We start from the raw sequence: 24,888 nt of genomic DNA on the forward strand, positions 1-24,888 counted from the left end.
TCCGTATTTAAGGAGGGACATACTTGCACTGGAGGCTGTTCAGAGAAGGTTCACTCAGTTGATTCCGGAGATGAGGGGGTTGACTTATGAGGATAGGTTGAGCAGGTTGGACCTCTACTCATTGGAGTTCAGAAGAATGAGAGGTGATCTTATTGAAACATAAGATAATGAGGGGGCTCGGCAAGGTGGATGCAGAGAGGATGTTTCCACTCATGGGGGAAACTAAAACTAGGGGGACATAGAATAAGGGGCCGCCCGTTTAAAACTGAGCTGAGGAGGAATTTCTTCTCTCAGAGGGTTGTAAATCTGTTGAATTCTCTGCCCCAGAGAGCTGTGGAGGCTGGGTCATTGAATATATTTAAAGCGGAGATAGATAGAGTTTTGAGCGATAAGGGGATAAGGGGTTATGGGGAGCGGGCGGGGAAGTGGAGCTGAGTCCATGATCGGATCAGCCATGATCTTATTGAATGGCGGAGCAGGCTCGAGGGGCCGAATGGCCGACTCCTGCTCCTATTTCTTCTGTTCTTATTCCAGTGACCAACACCCTATCTCAGCAAGGACCAGTCCGCAGAGGAGTCCGGAGGGGAGAAAGCCCCAGGGTAGTGAACCCCACCCCCCCCCTCCCCACCTTACTGTAGCAGTGCGTCGATGTTCTGCTTCCCTCCCCATCCTCCCGTGGCCTCTCTAAGTGAGACGAGGAGTTTTGCACCGTTTGCAGCCTTTACAAGTCCCTGGTTAGCATAGAAGCGTAGCAACATAGAAAATAGGTGCAGGAGTAGGCCATTCGGCCCTTCGAGCCTGCACCACCATTCAATATGATCATGGCTGATCATGCAACTTCAGTACCCCATTCCTGCTTTCTCTCCATACCCCTTGATCCCTTTAGCCGTAAGGGCCTCATGTAACTCCCTTTTGAATATATCTAACGAACTGGCCTCAACAACTTTCTGTGGTAGAGAATTCCACAGGTTCACCACTCTCTGGGTGAAGAAGTTTCTCCTCATCTCGGTCCTAAATGGCTTACCCCTTATCCTTAGACTGTGACCCCCTGGTTCTGGACTTCCCCAACATCGGGAACGTTCTTCTTGCATCTAACCTGTCCAATCCCGTCAGAATTGTATATGTTTCTATGAGATCCCCTCTCATTCTTCTCAATTCCAGTTAGGCCTCAACTGGAGTATTGTGTCCAATTCTGGGCTCCGCACTTTAGGAAGGATGTGAAGGCCTTAGAGAGGGTGCGGAGGAGATTGACGAGAATGGTTCCGGGGGGATGAGGGACTTCAGTTACGGGGATAGACTGGAGAAGCTGGGGTTGTTCTCCTTGGAGCAGAGAAGGTTAAAGGGAGATTTGACAGAGGCGTTCAAAACCATGAAGGGTTTTGACAGAGTAAATAAGGAGAGACTGTTTTCCGGGGCTGGAGGCTCGGTAACCAGAGGACACAGGTTTAAGATAATTGGCACAGAACCAGAGGTGAGTGGGGAGAATTTATTTACGCAGCGAGGTGTTGTGATCGGGAACACGCTGCCTGAAAGGGCGGTGGGAGCAGATTCAATTGTGACTGTCAATAAATACTTAAAGGGAAAACTTTGCAGCGCTATGGGAACAGAGCAGGGGGGGGGAGAGGGGTTAATTGGAACGCCCTTGTCAAAGAGCCTGCACAGGCATGATAGGCCGAGTGGTCTCCTTCTGTGCTGTATCATCCCGTGGTTCAAAACGGTGGACCATCTTTCAATCCAGATTCCAGAGGCGGAAGGTCAGGAACTGACCAATTGCTCCCTGACAATGAGCTGGTCGCTTAGCTGTCAGCCGTGACTCAGTGGGCAGCCTTCCTTGCCTCTGAGTCAGATAGGCCGTGGGTTCAAGTCCAGCGACCTGACCACAAGATCTACGCTGACGTTCCCAGTGCAGACTTGTTGTTGGAGAAAGCAAATGCCTTTCTTTCCGGATGTCCCAAAGCGCTTTACAGCCAATGAAGTACATTTGGAAGTATGGTCAATGTTGTAATGTGGGAAATGCGGCAGCCAGTTTGCGCACAGCAAGCTCCCACACACAGCACTGTGATAATGACCCAGATCATCTGTTTTAGTGATGCTGATTGGGGAATAAATATTGGCCCCAGGACACGGGCAAAACTCTCCTGCTCTTCTTCGAAATAGTGTCGTAGAATCTTTTACATCCACCCGAGAGGGCAGACGGGGCCTCCAGGAGATATCATACACTGCCTGGGGTCTCTCAGTCCCTCTCTCTCAGGGAGATATCTGTACACTGACTGGGGTCTCTCAGTCCCTCTCTCTCAGGGAGATATCTGTACACTGACTGGGGTCTCTCAGTCCCTCTCTCTCAGGGAGATATCATACACTGACTGGTGTCTCTCAGTCCCTCTCTCTCAGGGAGATATCTGTACACTGACTGGGGTCTCTCAGTCCCTCTCTCTCAGGGAGATATCTGTACACTGACTGGGGTCTCTCAGTCCCTCTCTCTCAGGGAGATATCATACACTGACTGGGGTCTCTCAGTCCCTCTCTCTCAGGGAGATATCTGTACACTGACTGGGGTCTCTCAGTCCCTCTCCCTCAGGGAGATATCTGTACACTGACTGGTGTCTCTCAGTCCCTCTCTCTCAGGGAGATATCTGTACACTGACTGGGGTCTCTCAGTCCCGCTCCCTCAGGGAGATATCTGTACACTGACTGGTGTCTCTCAGTCCCTCTCCCTCAGGGAGATATCATACACTGACTGGTGTCTCTCAGTCCCTCTCCCACAGGGAGATATCATACACTGACTGGTGTCTCTCAGTCCCTCTCTCTTAGGGAGATATTTGTACACTGACTGGTATCTGTCAGTCCCTCTCCCTCAGGGAGATATCTGTACACTGACTGGTCTCTCTCAGTCCCTCTGTCTCAGGGAGATATCGGTACACTGACTGGTGTCTCTCAGTCCCTCTGTCTCAGGGAGATATCTGTACACTGACTGGTGTCCCCCAGTCCCTCTGTCTCAGGGAGATATCTGTACACTGACTGGGGTCTCTCAGTCCCTCTCTCTCAGGGAGATATCTGTACACTGACTGGTGTCTCTCAGTCCCTCTGTCTCAGGGAGATATCTGTACACTGACTGGTGTCCCCCAGTCCCTCTGTCTCAGGGAGATATCTGTACACTGACTGGGGTCTCTCAGTCCCTCTGTCTCAGGGAGATATCTGTACACTGACTGGTGTCCCCCAGTCCCTCTGTCTCAGGGAGATATCAGTACACTGACTGGTGTCCCCCAGTCCCTCTGTCTCAGGGAGATATCAGTACACTGACTGGTGTCCCCCAGTCCCTCTGTCTCAGGGAGATATCAGTACACTGACTGGTGTCCCCCAGTCCCTCTGTCTCAGGGAGATATCAGTACACTGACTGGTGTCTCTCAGTCGAATAATAAGAGGATATTATGGACCATGAGAAAGTACAGAAATGAACAGTAACAGTGACATCAGGCATCAGGCATCTGTTATGAGGAATGGGAAAGGAATGTGGTTGTGCTTTTTATTGTTGGAAAAAGGTGAATGAAGCCAAACCAAACGTTCCGAAGCCCTGGACGGAATTAACCCCCGCTTGGTGTTAAAATGCTTAAATACCAGGGGGACACACGGGTTATAAATTCAGACGTTAAGAGCTAATAGGGGAATGGGGTGTAAATATCGGGGGTGCTTCTAAATTTCCCCTTTGTCGTGCACCTCCCGTTAGTGCCTCCAAGGGGGCGCTACAGGCTCCCGTGAATTTGTGCGGGAGTTCGCGGATGCGCGGATCCAGGAGCGCCGCGCCCCGCTGGTAACGCCCGGGGCCGCTGTGACCCCGGCGATGATGTCATCGCCGTACGCGGCCACCCCTATTCGCCGCGCGGGGCGAGACTTAAAGGGGGAGGTGCGCGCGCCGCCATTTTGTTTTTTCTGCCACCCGCTGGTCGGGCCGTCGTCCGCCGTGCGTCGCGGGGGGGGGGAGGGGGGGTCCGTGCCACGAGCATGCACCAGCGGCGCCCCGCACCGCCCCCCCACCCCCGTGGCCCTGGCGGAGGCCCGTCCCCTTTAATGGGAAGGGGGCGGGGGGGGGGCGTTGAAACGCGTCAGCGCTCCATGACGCGCCCGGGTAGTACCTCCGACAGGACGTGGGACGAGCGACGTAGCGCTCCACTTGCTGTGAGACCATCAGCAGGCCGGGGCCATTGGAGGGAGTAGTGTGCGGCAGCAGGAGGGCGAGGGCTGACTGCAGTGCGGGCAGGTACAGCAGGAGCGGCGAGGTCAGGGCGAAGGAGCGGCGAGAGTTCGTAGAGCGATGTGATCGGGGGCCCGGGAGATGCGCGAGTTCGGGGCCCAGAAGAGCCCAGGGCCCAGGGCCAGCCCACACTGTGCGATATGTGCGCGCACTGGGTCCGTGCAGCAGAGCTGGTCTCCAGTCGTCTTGGTTAACCCTTGCCACTGGACCAAGACCTCGCTCTGTCAAGCCCGTGTGGTGGCTGGTGTGCAACGGCCACCCCACGTTAAAAAAATCCACCTACAGGCATCTTCCACCCTTCAACATGTAGTTTGCGATCCAGAATATTAGGTCCTTCATTGAAACACCTGTGAACTCATCGGTTCTCGGCATGGAAGCAAGTCATCCTCGCTTCGAGGGACCGCCTATGATGATAATGGTTGTTGTATATGCTAACTATGGATGCACTCGATGTGTAGTCACTGTGAGATTGTATAAGATGGAGACTTGTTTACCTGATGTACTGTCAGTAAGGTTCACACCGTGTACATACATGCTGGCACCACTAGAGGGTGCAACTGGTGGAGACCAGGGGTTTCCTGCCCGGGTGGCAGGGCCCTGTATAAAAGGCTGCATAGCACTCTGGAGTTTGGAATAAAGGACCAAGGTCACTACAGTTCAAGTACAACACATTGCCTCGTGGAGTCACTCATAAGTACACTATAGACATAACAACAGTGACCCCCAATTTCGCGTCCGGGGTGGGACTTGTGTGCGGCAGACCCAGCAACGGTAACGGCACTGAGAGTGAGCTGGTTATTGGCAATTGGGAATCTCCAGACAAAGCGTGGCAATGCATGAGAGGAGTGGGAGGTACACAGACAGTAATGTGGCCAAGTTCTGCACATGGATAAAGTGGGGGGAGGTTATGCTTGAACTGTATAAAACACTGGTTAGGCCACAGCTGGAGTACTGTGTGCAGTTCTGGTCACCACATTACAGAAAAGATGTGATCACACTCGAGAGGGTACAGACAAGTTTTACGAGGATGATGCCAGGACTGGAGAATTTTAGCGATGAGGAATGATTGGATAGGCTGGGGTTGTTTTCTTTACAACAGAGGAGGCTGAGGGGAGACCTCATTGAGGTGTATAAAATTATGAGGGGCCTGGATAGAGTGGATAGGAAGGACCTGTTTCCCTTGGCAGAGGGGTCAACAACCAGGAACCAGGGGCATAGATTTAAAGTAATTAGGGGGAGGTTTAGAGGGGATTTGAGGGGACATTTTTTCACCCAGAGGGTGGTGGGGGTCTGGAACTCACTGCCTGAAATGGTGGTAGAGGCAGAAACCCTCACCACATTTAAACAGTACTTGGATGTGCACTCAAATCGCTGGAGAAATACCACCAACGATGTCTCCGCAAGATCCTGCAAATCCCCTGGGAGGACAGACGCACCAACGTTAGCGTCCTCGACCAGGCCAACATCCCCAGCATCGAAGCACTGACCACACTCGACCAGCTCCGCTGGGTGGGCCACATTGTCCGCATGCCTGACACAAGACTCCCAAAGCAAGCGCTCTACTCGGAACTCCTACACGGCAAGCGAGCCCCAGGTGGGCAGAGGAAACATTACAAGGGACACCCTCAAAGCCTCCCTGATAAAGTGCAACATCCCCACCGACACCTGGGAGTCCCTGGGCCAAAGACCAGTCCGCCCTAAGTGGAGGAAGAGCATCCGGGAGGGCGCTGAGCACCTCGATTCTCGTGGCCGAGAACGTGCAGAAAGCAAGCGCAGGCAGCGGAAGGAGCGTGCGGCAAACCAGTCCCACCCACCCCTTCCCTCAACCACTGTCTGTCCCACCTGTGACAGAGACTGTAATTCCCGTATTGGACTGTTCAGTCACCTGAGAACTCACTTTTAGAGTGGAAGCAAGTCTTCCTCGATTCCGAGGGACTGCCTATGATGATGATGATGGATGTGCACCTGAAGTGCCGTAACCTGCAGGGCTACGGACCGAGAGCTGGAAAGTAGGATTAGGCCGGGTGGCTCTTTGTCGGCCGGCATGGACACGATGGGCAGAAATGGCCTCCTTCTGTTGCCGTAAATGCACTTCTGCATTAATACTGTTTCGGTGTGGCTGGAAACCTGACTTGAGAAGAAAGAAAAATGAATCTGATGCAGTTCTCCAAGTCTGACCACTTGGAATATTTTGAACAGATGGAAAGTTCATTGTTAAACTCCAGACTAGTCGGACGTGATACTGAGTCGTATACGAGGGGACAGAACAATCAACGTCAAATAACCCAACATTTGTAACTAATATACTGCTTCAGAAGTGATCACTGATGGCAATTAACCCAGTACAGACTGTTGAAGTCATCTTTTAGGTTTTAATATTTGCTTCCTCTTAATATTTAATATTTAATATCATCGCCCCTCCCTATCTCTGTAACCTCCTCCAGCCCCTACACCCCTCCCTATCTCTGTAACCTCCTCCAGCCCCTACACCCCTCCCTATCTCTGTAACCTCCTCCAGCCCCTACACCCCTCCCTATCTCTGTAACCTCCTCCAGCCCCTACACCCCTCCCTATCTCTGTAACCCCCTCCAGCCCCTACACCCCTCCCTATCTCTGTAACCTTCTCCAGCCCTACACCCCTCCCTATCTCTGTAACCTCCTCCAGCCCCTACACCCCTCCCTATCTCTGTAATCTCCTCCAGTCCTACACCCCTCCCTATCTCTGTAACCTCCTCCAGCCCTACAACCCTCCCTATCTCTGTAACCCCCTCCAGCCCTACAACCCTCCCTATCTCTGTAACCCCCTCCAGCCCTACAACCCTCCCTATCTCTGTAACCTACTCCAGCCCCTACACCCCTCCCTATCTCTGTAACCTCCTCCAGCCCCTACACCCCTCCCTATCTCTGTAACCTCCTCCAGCCCCTACACCCCTCCCTATCTCTGTAACCTCCTCCAGCCCCTTCACCCCTCCCTATCTCTGTAACCTCCTCCAGCCCCTACACCCCTCCCTATCTCTGTAACCTCCTCCAGCCCCTTCACCCGTCCCTATCTCTGTAACCTCCTCCAGCCCCTTCACCCGTCCCTATCTCTGTAACCGCCTCCAGCCCCTACACCCCTCCCTATCTCTGTAACCTCCTCCAGCCCCTATACCCCTCCCTATCTCTGTAACCTCCTCCAGCCCTACACCCCTCCCTATCTCTGTAATCTCCTCCAGTCCTACACCCCTCCCTATCTCTGTAACCTCCTCCAGCCCCTACACCCCTCCCTATCTCTGTAACCTCCTCCAGCCCTACACCCCTCCCTATCTCTGTAATCTCCTCCAGTCCTACACCCCTCCCTATCTCTGTAACCCCCTCCAGCCCCTACATCCCTCCCTATCTCTGTAACCTCCTCCAGCCCCACACCCCTCCCTATCTCTGTAACCCCCTCCAGCCCTTACACTGCTCTCTATCTCTGTAACCTCCTCCAGCCCCTACACCCCTCGCTAGCTCTGTAACCTCCTCCAGCCCTACGACCCTCCGAGATCTCCGGGCTGCTCCAAATCTGACCTTTTGACCATCCCCCGATTTCCATCGCTCCACCATTGGCGGCCGTGTCTTCAGCCACCCAGGCCCCCAAGCTCTGGAACTCCCTCCCCAAATGAAATATTCTTGACGTGCACTCACTTAAGAAATCTCGGAAACATAGCAGCCAATGTGCGCACAGCAAGCTCCCACAGACAGCTGCGTGATTAATGACTGGATCATCAGTTTTAGTGATGTTGGCTGAGGGATAGATATTGGGCCCCAGGACACCGGGGAGAACTTCCCCTGATCTTCGACATAGTGGCCGTGGGATCTTTTACGTCCACCTGAGAGAGCAGACGGGGCCTCGGTTTAACGTCTCAGCTGAAAGACGGCCCCTCTGACAGTGCGGCGCTCCCTCAGCACTGCACTGGGAGCGTCGGCCTGGATTCTTGTGCTCAAGTCCCTGGAGTGGGACTTGAACCCACAACCTGCTGACTGAGAGATGGGAGTGCCACTTTTTCATTGTGATCAAATATTTGATCAAAGTTTTCAAGGTATTACGGGGAACAGATAGGGTGGATAGAGAGAGAAATTATTTCTGCTGGTTGGGGAGTCTGGGACTAGGGGCAGAGTCTAAAGATTAGAGCCAGACCTTTCAGGAGTGAAATTAGGAAACACTTCTACACACAAAGGGTAGGAGAGGTTTGGCAATTGGTGCTGGATCAATTGTTAATTTTAATTCTGAGATTGATAGATTTATGTTAACCAAAGGTATTAAGGGATACGGGCCAAAGGCGGGTGTATGGAGCTAGGTCGCAGATCAGCAATAATCTCATTGAATGGCGGAACAGGCTCGAGGGGCTAAGTGGCCTCTGTTACATCCATAATGAAGTAATGTGATTGAGTAAGAACATAAGAACATAAGAATTAGGAACAGGAGTAGGCCATCTAGCCCCTCGAGCCTGCTCCGCCATTCAATAAGATCATGGCTGATCTGGCTGTACTGCAGACCTGGGCAAGTGTGACCTTAGTCTCTTTATTCTAACTCCAGAGTGTTGGTACAGCCTGGGAGGCCTGCTCACATACAGTGCTCCCAAGGGATGTTGGGATCCCTTGGGACTCCAACAGATACGCCCTCTGGTGGCGGAAGAATACTGGTTACATAGGGTTGCATACATAACAGCCTCCTCCTGTTCTGATGTTCCTACAGAGAACTGATAAACTTCCTATCCTGCTCCTCAGGGGGCGAGGGAGTGCTACCTACGGAATCACGGAGAACAGCTGTTTTGCATATCGGCTCTCTTGAGCAAAATATGAAGATTGGAGGGAGCTCGGGCTCGGGGGCCATTGTGTGTTCAGAGCGCCACCACTTTATGGGGACGGCTAGGTGGGCCACGTGGTGGAATAGTCCACAGGCACTCGAGCCTGATTTGGGCCTGACCCGTTGCCGGGCACAGGGTGGGTTTGGGCGGACACCCGCTTTATGATGGGCGGAACAGGCCCCAAACGTGCCCTGTGCCTCAGGGCCCGTTAGCTTTTTTGGGGGGGGGAGAGGTCCAGATTCCCACTGCCCCTTTGTGTGAAGAATTGCTGCCTGATATCACCCCTGAACGGCCGGGCTCTGATTTTAAGGTAACGCCCCCCCCCCCTTGTTCTGGACTCTTCCCCCGCCAGAGGAAATAGTTTCTCTCGATCCACCCCCATCGAATCCTTCAATTATCTTAAACCCCTCGATTTGATCGCCCCTTAATCTTCTACACAAGGGAACACAAGCCCAGTTTGTGCGGCTTGTCCTTGTAATTTAACCCCTTTAGCCCCGAGTATCATTCTGGTGAATCTGTGCGGTACCCCCTCCAAGGCTGATATGTCCTCCCTGAGGGGCACAGGACAGAACTGAACGTGTTTACTCCAGAGGTGGGGGGAGTCTGACCAGAGCTTTGTACAACTGTGGGGTCAGTGATGGATCCGTTGGTCAGGATCACGGCCTGCATGTCGTCGTGGAGCAGGTGGAGAACCGTGACGAACTTTCGGGGGCATCCGAAACGGAGGAGGACGCTCCATAGACCCTCGCGGTTGACATTGTCAAAGGTCGAAGGTCGAAGAGGGCCATGTAGGGAGGACAGACTCACCAACGTTAGCCTCCTCGACCAGGCCAACATTCCCAGCATTGAAGCACTGACATAGAAACATAGAAACATAGAAAATAGGTGCAGGAGTAGGCCATTCGGCCCTTCGAGCCTGCACCACCATTCAATAAGATCATGGCTGATCATTCACCTCAGTACCCCTTTCCTGCTTTCTCTCCATACCCCTTGATCCCTTTAGCTGCAAGGGCCACATCTAACTCCCTCTTGAATACATCCAATGAACAACTCTCTGCGGCAGGGAATTCCACAGGTTAACAATTCTCTGAGTGAAGAAGTTTCTCCTCATCTCAGTCCTAAATGGCCTACTCTTTATCCTAAGACTATGTCCCCTGGTTCTGGACTTCCCCCAACATCGGGAACATTCTTCCCGCATCTAACCTGTCCAATCCCGTCAGAATCTTATACGTTTCTATGAGATCCCCTCGCATCCTTCTAAACTCCAGTGAATACAGGCCCAGTCGATCCAGTCTCTCCTCATATGACAGTCCAGCCATCCCTGGAATCAGTCTGGTGAACCTTCGCTGCACTCCCTCAATACCAAGAACGTCCTTCCTCAGATTAGGAGACCAAAACTGAACACAATATTCCAAGTGAAGCCTCACCAAGGCCCTGTACAACTGCAGTAAGACCTCCCTGCTCCTATACTCAAATCCTCTCGCTATGAAGGCCAACATACCATTTGCCTTCTTCACCGCCTGCTGTACCTGCATGCCAACTTTCAGTGACTGAAGAACCATGACACCCAGATCTCGTTGCAGCTCCCCTTTTCCTAATCTGCCGCCATTCAGACAATATTCTGCCTTTGTGTTTTTGCCCCCAAAATGGATGACCTCATATTTATCCACAATATACTGCATCTGCCATGCATTTGCCCACTCACCTAACCTGTCCAAGTCACCCTGCAGCCTCTTAGCGTCCTCCTCACAGCTCACACCGCCACCCAGTTTAGTGTCATCTGCAAACTTGGAGATATTACATTCAATTCCTTCATCTAAATCGTTAATGTATATTGTAAAGAGCTGGGGTCCCAGCACTGAGCCCTGCGGCACTCCACTAGTCACTGCCTGCCATTCTGAAACGGACACATTTATCCCGACTCTCTGCTTCCTATCTGCCAACCAGTTCTCTATCCACGTCAGTACATTACCCCCAATACTCGATCAGCTCCGCTGGGCGGGCCACATATTCCGCATGCCAGACACGAGACTCCCAAAGCAAGTGCTCTACTCAGAACTCCTTCACGGCAAACGAGCCAAAGGTGGGCAGAGGAAACGTTACAAGGGACCACCCTCAAAGCCTCCCTGATAAAGTGCGACATCCCCACCGACACCTGGGAGTTCCTGGGCCAAAGACCAGTCCGCCCTAAGTGGAGGAAGTGCATCCGGGAGGGCGCTGAGCACCTCGAGCTGAGAGCATGCAGAAAGCAAGCGCAGGCAGCGGAAGGAGCGTGCGGCAAACCAGTCCCACCCTCCCCTTCCCTCAACGACTATCTGTCCCACCTGTGACAGGGACTGTGGTCCTTGTATTGGACTGTTCAGCCACCTAAGGACTAATTTTTAGAGTGGAAGCAAGTCTTCCTCGATTCTGAGGGACTGCGTTTGATGATCGATGATACAACTGTAGCAGAACCCTTTGTATTCCAGTCTCCATTGCCTCCACGTCCCCATTGTTAGTAGAACCCAATCTCCAGAGAGAAAACTGGAGCGTCGTACACACTAAGGTTGATCAAACCACCTTAAATCCCCTCAAAGAACGTCGTATTCTTTTCATGTTCAATTAACGGAATACCGATATAGCAAGCCGAATGCCTTTAAGAAATGGTCCAGTTATCTCTCGCTCCCTCTGAATCCCCTCGACTCACCTTTGGACAACAACAACAACTTTGAATTTATACAGCGCCTTTAATGCAGTGAGACGTCCCAAGGTGCTTCGCAGGAGTGTTACGCCATTAAAAATTTGCTGCATAAGTAGAAATGAGCGCAGGTGACCAAAAGCTTGGTCCGAGGGGTCGGTTTTAAGGAGCGTCTTGCAGGAGGAAAACTGAGAGGAGGAGAAATTTTTTCTCTCAGAGGGTTGTACATCTGTGAAGTTCGCTGCCTCAGAGAGCTGTGGAACCTGGGACTTTGAATACATTTTAGACAGTTTCTTGAACGATAAGGGGATAAGGGGTTATGGGGAGTGGGCGTGGAAGTGGAGCTGAGTCCATGATCGGATCAGCCATGATCGTGTTAAATGGCGGAGCAGGCTCGAGGGGCCGTATGGCCTGCTCCTGCTCCTATTTCTTACGAAAGAGAGGCAGAGAGGTTTAGGCAGGGAGTTCCAGAGCTTGGGGCCCAGGCAACAGAAGGCACGGCCACCGATGGTGGAGCGATTATAATCAGGGATGCTCAAGAGGGCAGAATTAGAGGAGCGCAGACATCTCGGGGGGGGGTGGGTTGTAGGGGTGTGGAGCTGGAAGAGATTAGAGACTCCTTTACAGCTCTCAGGTGCAAATTCCAAAGTAGGAGCGTCGGCCGTGATATTGGTTTAAGATGCCGGATATAATAAAACACTAGGATGTCTCCTTGTGAACATGTTTTACATCCACCCTTGTAAAACATGTTTTTCCATTTGTCTGGCCAGCTTTTGAAGTTACAGCTCACGTACTCTAATCACACAGTGTCCTCTGTTCCAGCAGGTTCATTCACCTCATAACACCTCTACCTGTTACAGACTGTGCTCAGCCTCAAGGGCAGCTGTTCATTCCAACCTCATTCCTCTGTCCTTCATTGGGGTGAGGACACAACTGGTCTGTGTCAGGTCTTTGCTGAAAAATTCATAGCAACGAACTGCTATTAAGAACCAGTTGGTTTATTAGCAAAAGGTTTCACAATCACACGACGCATTGCCAGTTCATCCACCGGGCTCACAACCACCTGCCCCATCGTGGATTCCCCCGAACCCAATTGGCTGGGTTTTTTTTGAGTCTTGTGAACATCACATGACTGGCTAAGCCACTCCCAATTTATTGCACGGGACTGCTCCGTGCACCACCCTCCAGGCCAAGTTCCCAATAAATAGTGGGAGGACTCCCGCGTAGAGTCAACAGCTCTACAACTCTTTTTGAAGACAAAATTAAACATTTAAATCAAGTGCCCCCCCCAGATCTGGGTGACACTCCAAACTCTTTTCCAGGTCCTTTTTTGTTTTTTTGGGGGGTTTTTTTTGTTGGTTTTTTTTTGGGCACTAAAACCAGAATTTACAAGTGCCTCCTATAAAAGGGGAGGGGGACACTAAAATTCAGCTTCTACTAAGATTTGAACTCAGAGTGCTCACCATTACACCATTGAACCAACTCTACAACCTGTAAGCATACTCGCAGGTGCTTATATTACAGTCTGGACTATGGTAGAATCACAGTAGCTTACAGCACAGATGGAAGCCATTCGGCCCATCGTGACTGTGCTGGCTCTGTGATAGAGCAGCTGTGCTGAGACCCACAGCCCCCTGTAACCCTGTAAGTTCCTCATCCTCGACAACGTGACCCACGCCCTTTTACAATTACTGACGGAATCAGCCCCCGCCATCTTTTCAGGCAGAATGTTCCAAATCCCGACAGCTCTCCAAGTGACAACATTTCTCCTCATTGCCCCACTCTAGATCTTTTGCCCATGATTTAAAATCCCTAACCTCTGGTTACTGACCGTCTAGTTACAGACAGATCCGTTTTTCTCTATCTGCTCAATCAAAACCTATTCGGTCACATCGTGACCATCTCTGTTCCAAGGAAAACAGTCCCACTTCTTCGACCTCTCCTCCTCTCTGAAGCACACCCCTCTCTTTCTCCATAACCCTGCAGCCCGCTTGATGGGCACGCTACCCACCACCTTCAACATTCACTCCCTCCACCACCGGCGCCCCCTGGCTGCAGTGTGCACCGTCTACAAGATGCACTGCAGCAACTCGCCAAGGCTTCTTCGGCAGCACCTCTCAAACCCGCGACCTCTACCCCCTAGAAGGTCAAGGGCAGCAGGCGCATGGGAACACCACCACCTCCACGTTCCCCTCCCAGTCACACACCGTCCCGACTGGGAAATATATCTGCCGTTCCTTCATCGTCGCTGGGTCACAATCCTGGAACTCCCTCCCTATTGTCGTCATTGGCAGTCCCTCGGAATAAAGGAAGACTTGCTTCCACTCTAAAAATGAGTCCTTAGGTGGATCTTGTCCAATACAAGAGCCACAGTCTCTGTCACAGGTGGGACAGATAGGCTTTGAGGGAAAGGGTGGGTGGGGAGTCTGGTTTCCCGCACGTTCCTTCCGCTGCCTGCGCTTGCTTTCTGCACGCTCTCGGTGACGAGACTCGAGGTGCTCAGCGCCCTCCCGGATGCACTTCCTCCACTTAAGGCGGACTGGTCTTTGGCCAGAGACCCCCAGGTGTCGATGGGGATGTTGCACTTTATCAGGGAGGCTTTGAGGGTGGTCCTTGTAACGTTTCCTCTGCCCACCTTTGGCTTGTTTGCCATGAAGGAGTTTCGAGTAGAGCGCTTGGAAGCACCTTCACCACATGGGACTGCAGCAGTTCAAGAACATAAGAACATAAGAAATAGGAGCAGGAGTCGGCCATACGGCCCCTCGAGCCTGCTCCGCCATTTAATAAGATCATGGCTGATCTGATCATGGACTCAGCTCCACTTCCCCGCCCGCTCCCATAACCCCTTATCCCATTATCGTTTAAGAAATTGTCTATTTCTGTCTTAAATTTATTCAATGTCCCAGCCTCCACAGCTCTCTGAGGCAGCAAATTCCACAGATTTACAACCCTCTGAGAGAAAAAATTTCTCCTCATCTCAGTTTTAACTGGGTGGCCCCTTATTCTAAGATTATGCCCCCTAGTTCTAGTCTCCCCCATCAGTGGAAACATCCTCTCTGCATCCACCTTGTCAAGCCTCCTCATAATCCTATACGTTTCGATAATATCACCTCTCATTCTTCTGAATTCCAATGAGTAGAGGCCCAACCTACTCGACGTTTCCTCATAAGTCAACCCCCTCATCCCCGGAATCAACCGAGTGAACCTGCTCTGAACTGCCTCCAAAGCAAGTATATCCTCTCGTAAATATGGAAACTAAAACTGCACGCAGTATTCCAGGTGTGGCCTCACCAATACCTTGTATAGCTGTAGCAAGTCTTCCCTGCTCACCACCACCTTCTCAAGGGGCAATTAGGGATGGACAATAAATGCCGGCCTTGCCAGCGATGCCCACATCCCAGGAACGAATAAAAAAATAATCTGCTGAGATTCACGCTTGGATGAGGGCAAAATGGGGGAAGGATGCATCTCCTCTGATAATCAGTAGAGAAGGCAAATGGTATGTTGGCCTTCATAGTGAGGGGATTTGAGTATAGGAGCAGGGAGGTCTTACTGCAGTTGTACAGGGCCTTGGTGAGGCCTCACCTGGAATATTGTGTGCAGTTTTGGTCTCCTAATCTGAGGAAGGACATTCTTGCTATTGAGGGAGTGCAGCGAAGGTTCACCAGACTGATTCCCGGGATGGCAGGGCTGACATATGAAGAAAGACTGGATCGACTAGGCTTATATTCACCGGAATTTAGAGGAATCTCATAGAAACATATAAAATTCTGACGGGATTGGACAGGTTAGATGCAGGAAGAATGTTCCCGAAGAATGTTGGGGAAGTCCAGAACCAGGGGTCACAGTCTAAGGATAAGGGGTAAGCCGTATACGACCGAGATGAGGAGAAACTTTTTCACTCAGAGAATGGTTAACCTGTGGAATTCTCTACCACAGAAAGTTGTTGAGGCCAGTTCGTGGGATATATTCAAATGGGAGTTAGATGTGGCCCTTACGGCCAAGGGGATCAAGGGGTATGGAGAGAAAGCAGGAGTGGGGTACTGAAGTTGCATGATCAGTCATGATATTGAATGATGGTGCAGGCTCGAAGGGCCGAATGGCCTGCTCCTGCACCTATTTTCTATGTTTCTTGTTTCTATAAGTGCCTTCTAGAGGCAGGAAGTCAGAGAGTGCAACATTAGAAGGCCTGGGGATAGACCACTTTGCATCTGATGCCGTGACTCACGAGCCTGGGGGCGGGAGATGAAAGAGAAACTGCTCTGTGACGAGGGATGGAAAAAGTGCATCTAAATAAGCAGGAATGGTAAGCATGGGTTTGGGAAGGTATGACTGGGTGGTGTTAATGAGCAGCCCACGGTTTATGAAAGAGTTCCCCAGTGACATCTTCCCTCTGACTCGCTTCAGCCTTTGGTGATGCTCTCTGACCAACATCGTTCACCCTTCATCTGTGTTTCATCGAGAGGATTTGAAGGCGATGCTCTCCAACCCCCGGGACTTGTTGCTAAGCCAACAGTTTCATCACCTCATGTACACGGAGGATAATGGATGACGATGAATCTGTCTTTCCAAAAGCAGATATTAAAAGTAATTAAAAGTTTGCAGCAAGTTTTTTTGCAAACTTTAATAAGAAAACACACTCCAGGGGAACCCTAGTATAATATGTACAGACACACACACGTGCAGTTCAGTTCCTACATGACCCATATCATAGGATCATAGAGATTTACAGCACCGAAGGAGGCCATTCGGCCCATCGTGTCCGTGCTGGCCGACAAAGAGCCACCCAGCCCAATCCCACTTTCCAGCTCTCGGTCCGTAGCCCTGCAGGTTACGGCACTTCAGGTGCACATCCAAGTACTTTTTAAATGTGGGGAGGGTTTCTGCCTCTACCACCCTTTCAGGCAGTGAGTTCCGCCCCAGACCCCCACCGCCCTCCGGGTGAAGACATTTTCCCTCAAATCCCCTCTAAACCTCCCCCCAATTACTTTAAATCTATGCCCCCTGGTTGTTGACCCCTCTGCTAAGGGAAATAGGTCCGTCCTATCCACTGTATCCAGGCCCCTCATCATTTTATACACCTCAGTCAGGTCTCCCCTCAGCCTCCTCTGTTCCAAAGAAAACAACCCCAGCCTATTCAATTTTTTCTCATAGCTAAAATTCTCCAGTCCCCGGCAACATCCTGGTAAATCTCCTCTGTACCCTTTCTGGTGCAATCACATCTTTCCTGTAACATGGTGACCAGAACTGCACGCAGTACTCCAGCTGTGGTCTAACCAGTGTTTTATACAGTTCAGGCATAACCCTCCTGCTCTTGTATTCCATGCCTCGGCCAATAAAGGCAAGTATCCCGTATGCCTTCTTAACTACCTTGTCCACCTGACCTGCTACCTTCAGGGATCTGTGGACATGCACTCCAAGGTCCCTCTGTTCCTCTAACCATATGTGTCAGCTGTGGCTCAGTGGGTGGCTCTCTCTTGCCTCTGAGTCAGAAGGTTGTGGGTTCAAGTCCCACTCCAGGGACTCAAGCACATAAATCTAGGCTGACACGCCCAGTGCAGTGCTGAGGGAGCTCCGCACTGTCGGAGGTGCCGTCTTTTGGATGAGACATTAAACAGAGGCCCTGTCTGCCCTCTCAGGTGGATGTAAAAGATCCCATGGCCACTATTTCGAAGAAGAGCAGGGGAGTTCTCCCCGGTGTCCTGGGGCCAATATTTATCCCTCAATCAACATAATTAAAAAAACAGATGATCTGGGTCATTATCACAGTGCTGTGTGTGGGAGCTTGCTGTGCACAAATTGGCTGCCGTGTTTCCCACATTACAACAGTGACCACACTCCAAAAGTACTCCATTGGCTGTAAAGCGCTTTGGAACGTCAGCAAAGGAGCTATAAAAATGCACATCTTCCTTAATTTTAGGTGTAAACCCAGCCATGATTTCCGGTCCTGGTTTACTCTCCAAGATGTTTTACGACGTCAAAGGCACTATGCAAATGCAAGTTGTTGTTGTAGGGGCCCAGTGCACGCTGGGTGGGGACGGATTGGGCTCGGGCTGTGATTCCCCCCTGGGTCGAACAGCCCACTGACACGAAGACCGTCCACTTGAGCGAGGGGGGGGGGACCGGGAGGTAGCTGGGGGTGGGCCCAGTGCACTATAACCTGCCGATTTCAGGAGAGGGGATGGCGGGATGGGGGTTGGGGAGAGGGAAATCGAGGGGCGAAGTGGAGGAAGACAAAACAAAACAATCCTTTTTTTTAAATAAAAAAGAAACACAGAAACATAGAAAATAGGTGCAGGAGTAGGCCATTCGGCCCTTCGAGCCTGCACCACCATTCAATATGATCATGGCTGATCATTCACCTCAGTACCCCATTCCTGCTTTCTCACCATACCCCTTGATCCCTTTAGCCCTCAGGGCCACATCTAACTCCCTTTTGAATATATCTAACGAACTGGCCTCAACAACTTTCTGTGGTAGAGAATTCCACAGGTTCACAACTCTCTGAGTGAAGAAGTTTCTCCTCATCTCGGTCCTATATGGCTTACCCCTTACCCTTCGACTGTGACCCCCTGGTTCTGGACTTCCCCAAAGAATTGGATTTTTATAGCGTCTTTTACCACCACCGGACGTCTCAGTGCGCTTCACAGCCAATGAAGTACTTCTGGAGTGTGGTCAGTGTTGCAATGTGGGAAACGTGGCAGTCAATTTGCGCACAGCAAGCTCCCACAAACAGCAGTGTGATAAAGACCAGATCATCTGTTTTTGTTATGTTGACTGAGAGATAAATATGGGCCCCAGCTCTGCGAGTGTCAGCCTAGATTTCTGTGCTCGAGTGGGACTTGAACCCACAACTGACACACCTCCCCACCACCTGCACCAATTGCTATCCAGGCTGTGGTCAGTTATCTCGCTAGGGACCAGGTGTCCATTGGAACATAAGAACATAAGAAATAGGGCCCCTTATCGTTAAACTATGCTCCCTATATTCAATGACCCAACCTCCACAGCTCTCTGGGGCAGAGAATTCCAAAGATTCACAACCCTCTGAGAGAAGAAATTCCTTCTCATCTCTGTCTTAAATGGGTGTCCCCTTATTCTGAGACTATGCCCCCTAGTTCTAGGTTCCCCCACTGAGGGGAAACATCCTCTCTGCATCTACCCTGTCCAGCCCCCTCAGAATCTTACATGTTTCAATAAGATCACCTCTCATTCTTCTAAACTCCAAGGAGTATAGGCCCAACCTGCTCAACCTTTTTTCATAAGACAACCCCTTCAACTATTTTGAGCAGAACTTCAAATCAAATACCCCCTTTTTGGCAAGGGCCCCAGAACCCACAAATTTCCAAATAAAACTTCAAAGGAAACTTGAATCAAATTAAAATGTGGTTGCCGGGGGCGACGATGCACTCCAGTCCCTCCGGCGCCCACCTCTCGCGGAAGGCCGCGAGCGTACCGGTGGACACCGCGTGCTCCATCTCCAGGGACACCCTGGCTCGGATGTAACCGCGGCAGAGAGGCGGGCAGTCGGGCTGAACGACCCCCTCGACCGCCCGCTGCCTGGACCGGCTGATGGCCCCCTTGGCCGTGCCCAGGAGTAGTCCTACGAGGAGGCCCTCCGACCTGCCCGCTCCCCCCTCCGCACAGGGTGCCCAAAGCTCAGGAGTGTGGGACTGAAGTGCAGCCAGAATTTGGGGAGCAGCCCCTTCATCTCAGGAATCAACCGAGTGAACAGTCTCTGAACTGTTTCCAATGCAAGTATATCCCTCCTTCAATAAGGAGAGTAGAACTGTATGCAGTACTCCAGGTACAGTTTTAGCATAAGAACATAAGAAATAGGAGCAGGAGTAGACCATACGGCCCCTCGAGCCTGCTCCGCCATTCAATAAGATCACGGCTGATCTGATCATGGACTCAGCTCCACTTCCCCGCCCGCTCCCCATAACCCCTCATCCCCTTATCGATTAAGAAACCGTCTATTTCTGTCTTAAATTTATTCAATGTCCCGGCTTCCACAGCTCTCTGAGGCAGCGAATTCCACAGATTCACAACCCTCTGAGAGAAGAAATTTCTCCTCATCTCTGTTTTAAATGGGCGGCCCCTTATTCTAAGATCGTGCCCTCTAGTTGTAGTCTCCCCCATCAGTGGAAACATCCTCTCTGCATCCACCCTGTTAAGCCCCCCTCATAATCTCGTACGTTTCGATACGTCTCCTTATTGAAGGAGGAACTTATTGTTCTCCTTATTTAGACCACGATCTTTTAATAATGACCTCCATCCCTTGTAAATTGTGCTATAACTTTCTCGAGATCTTTCTGGACAGATGTATTGTCCGAGGGATGGTATCAGAAGGGACAGCCCATTTGTTTGCATCATTTTGAATTTAAATAAGAGTCTGCCGATCCCATTGGAATGACTAGCCTCGTTTTCAACCTTCAGTGCTCTTGTGTGAAGATAACAGCTCCCATACCAAGCTTCCGAGACAGCCTGTGTCACTCAGCAGTCTCCATTCCTTAAAAGGCAGGCCAGACATGCTTTGAGATCGGCTAGCCTTCTCTCCCGAACGCCCTTATTTAGATTGCTCCCTGCTTGTGCCTTGGGCTGATTCACCGCGCCTTCCCCGCTGGCCCCCTGGCTGGGTTGAGGTCAGCAAACCTCAATGGGCTCCGGCAAGGGAAAAGGAAAACCTTTAGCTGCACATCTGTGGGATCAGGAGCCTGGGGGGGAGGGGGAATGAGCTCACTGCTCCCGTGGAATGCGGAGAATGCCCCCCCAAAAAAACCGGCCCTACAATCAGCCGCCTCTGAGTCAGGAGGTTGTGGGCCCGAGCCTGAGTCGATTAATTGAGCACTAACCAGAATGAGGATTTTAACAATATTGCAGCCGAGTTCGCACGCAGTCAAACGTTTGCAGATTTATTAATGGCTGAATCAACATTGACACATGCATCACGGCCAAATCATCGAGATAACATCGCTTGCGGAGGCCCTTGTGTGACAGACAGTTTAACCCTCTAGAAGCCTTTCTAGCAACAAAGAGTATCAAGGGGTATGGGGGAAAAAGCGGGAATATGGTGAGATAGAGGGTCAGCCATGACTGTATTAAATGGCGGTGCAGACTCGAGGGGCCGAATGGCCTACTACTGCTCCTATTTTCTATGTTTCTATGCTTCCTCCTTCATCTCCCCCACTCGCAGTCTTCTCTTCTCCTTAGGCAGTCGAGGATGACTTGCTTCCAACTCTAACACCAGTTCTCAGGTGACTGATGAGACCAATGCGGGACCCACAGTCTCTGTCACAGGCGGTGTCTGGGGCAGACGGTGGTTGGAGGGACGGGGTGGGTGGGGGTTGCGGGGGGGGGGGCCTGGGTTGGCCGTGCGCTCCTTCCGCTGTTTGCGCTGGGCTTCCGCGTGCTCCCGGCGAAGAGGCTCGAGGTGTTCGGTGCCTTCCCGGATGCTCCTCCTCCACTCAGGGCGGTCTTGGCCCAGGGATTCCCAAGCGTCGGTGGGGGATGTTGCATTTTTTTCAAGGAGGCTTCGAGGGCGTCCTTGAAGCTTTTTCTCTGCCCTCCTGGGGCTCGCTTGCCCGTGACGGAGCTCGCAGTAGAGCACTCGTTTCGGGAGTCTAGCGTCGGGCATGCGGACAATGTGGCCCGTACATCGGAGCTGGTCGCGCGTGGTCAATGCTTCGATGCTGGGGATGTTGGCCTGAGTGGGAACGCTGATGTTGGCGCACCTATCCTGCCAATGGATTTGCAGGATCCTGTGGAGGCAGCGTTGGTGGTATTTCTCCCGTGCTTTGAGGTGCCTGCTTTACATAGTCCATGTCTCTGAAGAATACAGGAGGGCGGGTATCACTACGGCCTTGTAGACCATGAGCTTGGTGCCAGCTTTGAGATCCTGGTCATCGAACATTCTTTGGCTCAGGCGGCCGAAGACTGCACTGGCGCACTGAACGCGGTGTTGGACTTTGCCACCGACAGCTGCCCTCCCTGATAGTGGGCTCCCGAAGTATGGGAAGTAGTCCACGTTGTCCAAGGTCTGGAGTATTGTGTACAGTTTTGGTCTCCTAACTTGAGGAAGGACATTCTTGCTAGTGAGGGAGTGCAGCGAAGGTTCACCAGACTGATTCCCGGGATGGCGGGACTGACCTATCAAGAAAGACTGGATCAACTGGGCTTGTATTCACTGGAGTTCAGAAGAATGAGAGGGGACCTCATAGAAACGTTTAAAATTCTGATGGGTTCAGACAGGTTAGCTGCAGGAAGAATGTTCCCAATGTTGGGGAAGTCCAGAACCAGGGGTCACAGTCTAAGGATAAGGGGTAAGCCATTTAGGACCGAGATGAGGAGAAACTTCTTCACCCAGAGAGTGATGAACCTGTGGAATTCTCTACCACAGAAAGTTATTGAGGCCAATTCACTAAAAGGAGTTAGATGAAGTCCTTACTACTAGGGGGATCAAGGGGTATGGTGAGAAAGCAGGAATGGGGTACTGAAGTTGCATGTTCAGCCATGAACTCATTGAATGGCGGTGCAGGCTAGAAGGGCCGAATGGCCTACTCCTGCACCTATTTTCTATGTTTCTATGTTTCTATGGCTCACTCGCAGTATCATGGTCTTGCCCTTCAAGTTAGCTTCACCATTACACCTCCTCCTCTCTGACCCGCCTCCCAGTCTCAATCTCCACTCTGACACCTTAACGTCTACGGAGTTGCTCCAAAAAAACAGCAGTGTTTTGTGGTCAGCGAGGCACAGAGGGAGCCAAGTCACCAAATCCCCGATATAGGGTCTCCAGTTTAGAGTGATGAAGAGGAGGCAGAGGGGAGACCTTATTGAGGTGTATAAAATGATGAGGGTCCTGGATAGAGTGGATAGGACGGACCTATTTCCCTTAGCAGAGGGGTCAACAACCAGGGGGTACAGATTTAAAGTATTTGGGGGGAGGTTTAGAGGGGATTTGAGGGGAAATGTCTTCACCCAGAGGGTGGTGGGGGTCTGGAACTCACTGCCTGAAAGGGTGGTAGAGGCAGAAACCCTCACCACATTTAAAAAGTACTTGGATGTGCGCCTGAAGTGCCGTAACCTGCAGGGCTACGGACCCAGAGCTGGAAAGTGGGATTAGGCTGGGTGGCTCTTTGTCGGCCGGCAAGGACACGATGGGCCGAATGGCCTCCTTCCGTGCTGTAAACGTCTCTGATTCTATAAACATGTGGCAGCAGCCCTTCAGAAGGTCCTTTCAACTGCCTTTCAGTTTTAGGGCTCAACTACAGAACTTAATAGCAATGAAATATGGAGTGTGTCATTATTTGGGCTAAAATTGATTTCTGAACTATTTCTCAGTCGTGGGTCATGAATCTTTGGAATTCTCTGCCCCAGAGAGCTGTGGAGGCTGGGTCATTGAATACATTTAAGGTGGAGATAGACAGATTTTTGAGCGATAAGGAAGTCAAGGGTTACGGGGAGCGGGCGGGGAAGTGGAGTTCAGAGCAGCCATGATCTTATTGAATGGCGGAGCAGGCTCGAGGGGCCAAATGGCCGACTCCTGCTCCTATTTCTTATGTTCTTAACGTCTGTCCTTACTGAGGGAGTGCTGCATTGTTGGAGGGACCGTCTTTCAGATGAGATGTTAAACCGATGTCCCGTTCGAAGAAAGAAGGAACGTGCCGTTTATATAGCGCCTTTCACGGCCACCGGGGTGGGGTGTGGGGGAAGAGAGAGGGGTTGCATCACAGGTGACCCTAATTCCACTGCTATCGACAGTGTGCAGTGGAGAGGGAGCCCGATCCCAGGCTCCTATCCCAAGCCAATGCCAGGCGAGCTCCTGTCTGTGAAAGCAGAGCCACAATGAGCCCGAGGGGAAGGAGGAGAGGATAATCACAGGGTTTGTGCAACCACCTCGCACTTCGAACCTGCCTTTAGGGTGCAGAACTAATCCACAGGTGCTTCACAAATCGGAATTGGATGCCAAGCCAGCAAGCCAAACAGTGCGAGGGATGTGACTGAAAAAGAAAGACTTGGATTTATCTAGCGCCTTTCACGACCACTGGACGTCCCGAAGCGCTTTACAGCGTGGTCACTGTTGTAGTGTGGGGACACCCTCAGAGCCCCCCCCTGATAAAGTGCAACATCCCCACCGACACCTGGGAGTCCCTGGCCCAAAGACCAGTCCGCCCTAAGTGGAGGAAGTGCATCCGGGAGGGCGCTGAGCACCTCGAGTCTCGTCGCCGAGAGCATGCAGGAATCAAGCGCAGGCAGCGGAAAGAGAGTGCGGCAAACCAGTCCCACCCACCCTTTCCCCTCAAAGACTGTCTGTCCCACCTGTGACAGGGACTGTGATTCTCCTATTGGACTGTTCAGCCAATAAGGACTCACCTTTAGAGTGGAAGCAAGTCTTCCTCGATTCCGAGGGACGGCCTATGATGATGAATGCGGGGAAACGCGGCAGCCAATTTGCGCACAGCAAGCTCCCACAAACAACAACGAGATAATCACCAGATGTTAACTATCCCCTGGCACAATCTGTGCCCAACATACCTCCCGGGATGGCAGGACTGACATATGAGGAGGGCTTGGATCGACTGGGCCTGTATTCACTGGAGTTTAGAAGAATGAGAGGGGATCTCAAAGAAACATATAAAATTCTGACGGGACTGGACAGGTTAGATGCGGAAAGAATGTTCCCGATGTTGGGGAAGTCCAGAACCAGGGGTCACAGTCTAACGATTTAGGACCGAGATGAGGAGAAACTTCTTCACTCAGAGAGTTGTTAACCTGTGGAATTCCCTACCACAGAAAGTTGTTGATGCCAGTTCATTGGATATATTCAAGAGGGAGTTAGATGTGGCCCTTACGGCTAAAGGGATCAAGGGGTATAGAGAGAAAGCAGGAAAGGGGTACTGAGGTGAATGATCAGCCATGATCGTATTGAATGGTGGTGCAGGCTCGAAGGGCCGAATGGCCTACTCCTGCACCTATTTTCTATGTTTCTATGTTACACGAGTCCAAAACAAAAAGCACAACAACCCTCACCCTCACTGCTGTCCGTGGGAGCTTGCTGTGCGCCAAATGGCTGCCTTGTCGGCTGGCTCCTGACCCATACCGACTGACCCGGGCGGGCGGGAAGTCTCTATGTC

Source organism: Pristiophorus japonicus, chromosome 20 (assembly GCF_044704955.1).
Source record: "Pristiophorus japonicus isolate sPriJap1 chromosome 20, sPriJap1.hap1, whole genome shotgun sequence".
In the NCBI taxonomy this organism is placed as follows: Eukaryota; Metazoa; Chordata; class Chondrichthyes; family Pristiophoridae; genus Pristiophorus; species Pristiophorus japonicus.